The 7,572-nt window shown below is 36.7% G+C and overlaps 1 long non-coding RNA gene across 2 annotated transcripts; it reads right to left on the reverse strand.

Moving 5' to 3' along the window:
* Nucleotides 1-2,736: 2,736 nt before the first annotated feature.
* Nucleotides 2,737-7,572, reverse strand: LOC137039423 (uncharacterized). Of its 2 annotated transcripts, XR_010897649.1 has the most exons (9): nucleotides 7,270-7,572; nucleotides 6,907-6,971; nucleotides 6,515-6,563; nucleotides 6,326-6,415; nucleotides 6,149-6,211; nucleotides 5,779-6,070; nucleotides 5,506-5,663; nucleotides 5,300-5,395; nucleotides 2,737-3,150 (listed from the first exon to the last, which is right to left on the reverse strand). It is a non-coding gene; the product is annotated as an uncharacterized lncRNA (long non-coding RNA). The 2 variants fall into 2 exon arrangements; XR_010897648.1 differs by having other exon boundaries at nucleotides 6,907-7,572.

Raw genomic sequence — 7,572 nt, forward strand, 5'->3', positions numbered from 1 at the left:
TTAGAAAAAAATCAACTATTTATAAAAGGTAATAACTTAAAAGTTATAAGTTATTATACTAACTTATAAGTTAAGTTATTGCTGTCTGTATCATGCTTCAGCTGTACAGCTACAGTTGTAATCTCATGAGAAATGCCATGCCTGGCAAAGTTGATTGAATAGCTTGTGACATCAACTGGACATTTTGTCACTATTGTTTCCTTTGATGTGATTAGTTGAAGCCGTTTTTGTCGCCGCTAGAGTAAAAAAAAAAAAAAAAAAAAAACGACATCGAAACGAAAAAAAAAAAGTTGTTTTTTCGCCTCATTACACAAACAGCTGATCGGGGAAAAAAAAACATTGCGCGAATTATTCGCACGTCAAAATCGCGTCCATTGTGAAAGGGCCTTTAGTGCTGTACTCAGTGTAGCCAGCCTTATGCTCGTACTCACAGAGAGTGAGACATTCAGGAATAGACCTACGACCCTAATGTTTCATCTCGTGATTGAGAGAAAGAGAATGGCAGAGAAAATTCAAGAAGCGAGCAGCGAGACAAGACTCAAGCTCTTGTAGTGAGAGCGTCTGCCTTCACTGAATGCGGCTTGTGGGGGCGAGCCTGGGAAGCAAATGCAGAATAGAATATGCTGTTTTAGAGAAATAAGCTCAGTTAGACTCACCTGGTTACAGAGGAGGAGTGTCATTCTCAGCCGCTGAGTGTCAGCGGAGGCATGAAATGTGCACTTCGTAATCGTAGGATAGCCGCAGGTGTTTGGTCACCATTATGGTGATCAGTGTTTTCTTTAGATGGGCAGTTTGACTCTTGGCTTTTTATCTGAGATTGTGGTCTTTGTGTTAACAAAACACATGATTTGTTGCAAATAAAGCCAGAACCAAAGATGCTCAAGTGAAGTATTTTTCAGCATCATAAAATAGAATTCACTAATCGTATGCCTTTTATGTGGTTTTCACTGGATACACACTGAAAACCAATGCTGCCGCTCAGTGTTTTTGCCACTCAGTGGGTGTAACTGCAGTCACTCCGGCTGACAATGATGTCACGCGCATACCCTCTATAGCTGTACGTCACTAGAACGTGACAAGCACATTTTTACAACCAAACTGGCATGTTATGAGGACGTAACCTAAAATGACCATATTAGCTGCAGCAACATGACAAATAATATTACAGTGAAGTAACTTTGCAATTCCCGTATTTGTTGTTATAGTGGTATGTACACTCTCTAAAAAATGCTGGGTTAAAAACAACCCAAGTTGGGTTGAAAATGGACAATCCCAGAAATTGTGTTGTTTGAATGGGTCCAATCACTGGGATCAAACAACCCAATTTCTGGGTTTGTCCATTTTCAACCCAACTTGGGTTGTTTTTAACCCAGCATTTTTTAGAGTGTACAGATCAATATGTAATAGAAACCGATACAACCCCCCATTAAACTCTAATAGAAAATGACCCAAAACCACAATGCATTCATTTATTAATCAGCATTTATTCAGTGTTACTTTGTAAAATCACTAAGCCAGAACATTTTGAACATTAATGATTTTTTTAAACCATGTAAAGTGTTAAATAATGAGGACAGAAATGTAGCACATTAATTCATCAATCAAACAACATAATCAATGAATGATGTAACAATATATATATTTTACATTATTTTTATTGAAAAAAAGTGTCTTATCATTACACTGTAAAAAACAAATAGTTGAGAAAACGTAAAAATGTAAGGCAACTTGATGCAGTAAGACTTTTGAGTTGTCCCAACAATTATTTTTTAATTCTTCCCAGTAAAGATCATTTGTTCAGCCAACATAAATTTGTTTGTTCACGCAATATTGATAGTCGTATTTTGCTAATAAAAATATTCTTGTCACAGCAACTGAAACAACAATTACTGTTGTTGAGGTAATTTATATTTTTCTGTTTCCTGAACGCAAAATAAAGTGTCACCACACTATCCTTCCTATAATTATTTTAGTGACTTTACATCTATTTACAAATGACAGAAATGTAGTTATTTTGATCTGTTTATTTCAGTTGTAAGCACATGCATGTACATACATTTGAAAAGAATGTAGTGAAATGTTATATAATTTACATTTACATTTATGCATTTGGCAGACGCTTTTATCCAAAGCGACTTACATTGCATTTTAAGGTACACATTTTACATTTTTGTCAGTTCTTGCTTTCCCTGGGAATCGAACCCATGGCATTGGCGTTGCTAGTGCCACGCTTTACTGTTTAAGCTACAGGAAAGAAAAATTCCTAAAGGGATAGTTCACCCAAAATTGAAAAAAATTGTCATTTACCCACACGCAGGTCGTTCCAAACTTGCAAGTGTCTGTTTTCTGTTGAACACAAAGGAAGATATTTTGAAGAATGTTAGTAACCAGACAGTTGACGGCACCCATTGGCTTACATAGTAGGGGGGGGGGGGAATACTATGTAGAGTACAGTCAATGGCTACTGTTAACTGTCTGGTTACCAACATTCTTCTAAATATCTTCATTTGTGTTCAACAGAATACAGACACATTCAAGTCAGGAACAACCTAGGTTGAGTAAATGACTTTTTGGGTTTTCATTTTTGGCCAAACTTACCCTTTAATTAACACTTGTCCAAATTTGCTTAAAATATCTTTAGGACAAAGCAAAGATAAACAGGTCACTCAATGCCAGATCCATAAATAATATTCACACAAATGCTTTTTTTTTTTTACACTCTAAACAGTTTCACTATTTTATGGCTTATCAATATGAGTGCAGTGTTTCATTGTAAAAGAGCTTGCAATCTGTAATTAAAAACATAAAAAAAAACGTATCCACAACACTGCAATGCACAGTTTTCATACAGTGTCTTTTGAGTAAAACTGTCCATTTAAACAGTCCGTACAAAACTTCAATGCTTGTTTTTTATTTTGAATGTCTCAAATGAAACTTTTTTTTAAAACATTAAAAGAACTGGAAACACTGGTCCAACTCTGCCTCACGCACAACCATTTTGTTACCAGTCTTTGGATCGTCTTAGGATAGGAAAACTTCTTCCAGAACAAACCCCTCCAGTACAACAGCAAAAGTCTTGATAAATGGTGATGTTGTTTGGGTGTTATCGTCCAGCACATAGAAAATGTCAACAGAGACCGCTTTTGTTTCCTGTGACACAAACACAATAAGAAATATATTTTAGTTTAGAATTTAATTAGTTAATTTTGTAACAAATTAATTAAGATGGGGGTGGGGATGAGGGGTTGGCAATACATAAATTGTATGCACTAATTGTAAACTTTGTATTGGTAAATAGTTTTATAATGTGAAATCCTTATTCACAAGTGGAGATTATAATATGACAGATAACACAAAGAATGGCATGACCAAGTAAATAAGCAGAAAACACCAAAGAGAGAGAGTTTAAACTAGGGGTGTCCAATCCTGTTCTATGGGTCACTGTGCTGATGAGTTTAGCTTTAACTCAAACTACACTTATCTGAACCAGATAATCAAGGTCCACAGGATTACTAGAAACTTCCAGGTAGGTAGGAGCCATAGAAGAGCAGGTTTGGACATCCCTGCTTTAAATGGTTAATTCACCCAAAAAATTAAATTCTGTCATTATTTACTCACCTTTAGTTTGATCCAAACCGTAAGACTTTCCATTATCTTGAAAACAGCAATTAAGATATTTTTTATGAAATCTGAATGATTTCTGTCCCTCCATTGACAGCCAATACAACAACCACTTTTAAGGCCCAGAAAGGTATTAAAGACATAAAAATAATCCATTTGACTCCAGAGGCGTAACCTCAATTTGATTAGCGATGCAATTGCTCTGCATGTAAAAAAAAAAATTACTTTTTTTTTTTCACTTATTCATGTCACTTCACAAAACTGAGGTTAAACACCTGGAGTCACATGGTCTACTCTACTTCAATGTTTTTACTACCTTTTGGGGCTTGAAAAGTGACAGTTGCATAGACTGTCAATAGAGGGACAGAAATCTCTCAGGTAGGGCTGGGCGATATGACGAAATATATCGTCTGGACGATAGAAAATGTCTATCGTTTTATATAAGGCTCTATCGCTTACGCCACGATAAGGCGTTTATGGCAGAATTTTATGTCAAGATGCACCTCACGCCACGGCATGCCCATGCAATACATAACGCGCTCCCTCTGTCTCTCTCTCGCTCTCTCACTCACACACACACACGCGCTGCAGCCTCCCTTCCACTCACGTCACTTTTTTAAAATCCCCCACAGCGCGAAACACGAGTCCCGCAAACGCGCCGCAGAGGAGCTTGTTTGTAATCAGAGGACAAATGGCTCCTTAGTTTCGAAATGGTTTGGGTACAAGGTGATGCGTTGAAAATAAAGGCGTTTGTCCAGCCTTAGAAGCTCATTTGAATCATTGCCGCGGCTCATTTAAGAAAATGACAGCTCCGAAGAGACGCCGCTTTAGTTTGAGGTAACGTTACTGCTAACAATAATAAAGAAAGACGATCAACACCTTATGTGTTACCACTGAAATGAAGATGTAATATATCTCCAAATGTAAGCCCATCTTAAGCGAAATGCACGCTTCATACTGTCGTCTGCCCTGGCTCTAACCTCGAGTGTTTACTTTTTGCAAACCTTGTGAGCGCGCAAACCCAAACGCTGTGACCTCGCGCCAAATGTTTTTATTGGTTTATTAAGTACAAACAGGCGAGTTATGAAAAATTGAGTGCGAGGGATATGTTCAATCACACAAAAAGATTTTGGAATGAGACGGCCACCTGTAGTAGCGTTTAGTCCACTGTCTATAATAGCCTAATTTAGAGATCACTTTTTAATTTATTTTAACCGACAACTTTGATCGGTTAACGTTGATACGGTCAACCATCGGTCAAACGGTCATCGGTTAACATCCCTAGGCAGGTGTTAACTTTACTAACAGTCTTGCTTTAAAAAAAGGTTCTAAATAAAATAAAAATGTAGTCCATACTACCTTTATTTGTTTTGTATATCATTTCAAACTGCATTTCCACATTGCAATTTTGTATAGACTATTCATAAACTGAATTAATAGAAAGGTTGCTATATCGTTATGTATATCGTTATCGGGATATCAAATGAGCTATATCGGGATATGAAATTTTGGCCATATTGCCCAGCCCTACTCTCAGGTTTCATTTCAAATATCTTCATTGGTGTTCTGAAAATTAATGACAGTCTTACAGGTTTGGAATGACAAGAGGAAAAGTAATTTATGACAGACTTTACATGTTTGGAATAACCCTTTAAGCCTTTTGAAGACTGATACGTACATTACACTTCTTGAATAGCTCGGCTGGGTTCTCGCAAAGAAATACAGGCAGGCCTTGTAGAGCAGGAGTCCTCCTGTGATCATCTATGTCTGTTGTCTAGAAAAACATACAAAAGAAACAACCAAATAGCTTAGGTATAAAAATGTTATTCATCATCAGCCAAAGTAACACAGATCAAGCTATCAAAACATTGAAATTGAACTTACCCTGTCATGAAGTATTTCTAGGAGTGCATCCATGTCCTGTCCGAAAGCTCTTTTCTGTCTCTGTTAAGTTTCAGGAGCTTTGGTGTGTACATGCCAATGGCTGCCATGAAGTCTCCCAGAAGGTCTTTGTTGGTGATTCTGAAAAACTCCTCAAAAACCTGTTCATAAACAATTCATTTGTATTAATGCAATAAATAATACAATTCAAATCAAATGAGAGAATTGGTATGGGGAATGTTAAAGGCCAATTTCTAAGCAGTTTGTAAATAATACCTTTGTACAGAGAATGTGGGGTTGTGGGAGGACCCTTCAGAAGTGTTGAGACTATTAGTACCAAACGATGAGATGGTAGGCTGTTGGTTTCATCAAGTGACCACAGGAGTTGGACCACTGAATATCCAAGACTGCTCTTTCATTGGGCAGTTCTGAGATCTCCGACAGGTTGCAAAGTCCTCTTAGTAGCTTCACTTGAAGTATATTGTTGAGAGTCCACTGATTCAGGCACTTCCGGAAGCCTGACTCGCCGGGCTTCAGTGGAGGATATGACAACTCACAATAGAAAAGGCTGTTTATCAAAAAGAATCAATTTCAATTATCTAATTAATAAATTAAAAATAAGTTAAAAAACAAAGTTGCCACATACCATTAAATATGCATTCAGTGCTGCAGATATGTCCTCAGGGTTACAAACACAGGCTCTCCAAAACTGTATGGAATCAAAGGGTGATAATCAGTTAAGTCAACAGCATAAAAGACAAACATGTCAGCATAGATGCTCTCAACAAGTTTGTTTGTTCAAGATCTTAAATGCACTATTTACCAGGTGGAGAGTCGTTTTGATATAAAGGACACTTTGGCAGAGCAGAGCAACATGCTATCTTGAAGAACTCAGGCTGTCCATTGCAGTGTCCTGCATAAAGGATGTTCTTAGAATTGAGTTCCATGCAGACAAACATATGTGGACAGTGAGACAGTGTGCAAATGTGGAAACTTTCTTTATACAGCATACCTCAGTGTTGCATCCAACAATATGCTAACAACATCCAATTTGGATCATTCTGGAAAATAGAAAATTATCAGTTCGAACCTATTGTAAACATCACAACCTTATATTATTTAAAATTATTATAAAATAAACAAAAAAATGCTATGCATAGTCTTATTCTACACTTTTTTTCTTTGTCCCCATATTTAAAATCATATGATGTATAGCTCTCAATGTTTAAAAAATAAATATTTCGTTCTAAACACACTCATAAACATACATCTGCGTGTGATTTGTAACGATGAAAATGCACATTGAAACGGCTAAAATACATTTAACATTACATAATAGTTTATATATCCATACATTGTGTGCCCGGCTTACAAATTAAACATTAACACATAACACGTTCTTACTTCACCCTCCGCTGTCTTCCTCTCTCACAAACGCGGTTCAACGTATATCAGTTTATCAGCGCCACCTAGAGACAAAAAAAGAAAAGAACCTCAACTAACAATAAAAGACTTGAATACTCGTGCTAAACAAACATATTACTCGCTAATTTCAGTTTTTTTTTATCTTGGCTATTGTATTGAAACGTTATTGCATTAAGAACTTTAATGAGCTAATCTTTATCTGAGCAGTGGCAAACATTAAAAATGTTAGGCCACACGCCTTTTAACAATACACAACCAATCGTATGTCTAACAATAACACTGTCCGCTTGAGAATATGCAATTCATTGCATGCATGAAATGAAAAGTAATATTAATACTTACCAACTGAAGTATGGCAATATTAGATCCTTGAAAAGGCAGGAGGATGAGCGAACTTCAAAACGAGCCAGGAGCTACCCCTGCAAAATGGAGAAGGAAACCCCGTGCATTTCGGCGCGATTTTCTGGCTCATCACGCATGCGCAAACTATTTAGATCGTAGGTTTTCTGCTCAACACAAAAATGTTTGTCCAGAAAACTTTGTTTAATATGTAGCGTGACATTTTGGAGAATTTTGTTGAGCTAACATGTATTTTTATGTAGAGTCACAGTTATTAACAATTCTAAATATATGGGATTCAAAAAG

The sequence above is a fragment of the Pseudorasbora parva genome, chromosome 14 (genome assembly GCF_024679245.1).
Source record: "Pseudorasbora parva isolate DD20220531a chromosome 14, ASM2467924v1, whole genome shotgun sequence".
Lineage (NCBI taxonomy): Eukaryota > Metazoa > Chordata > Actinopteri > Cypriniformes > Gobionidae > Pseudorasbora > Pseudorasbora parva.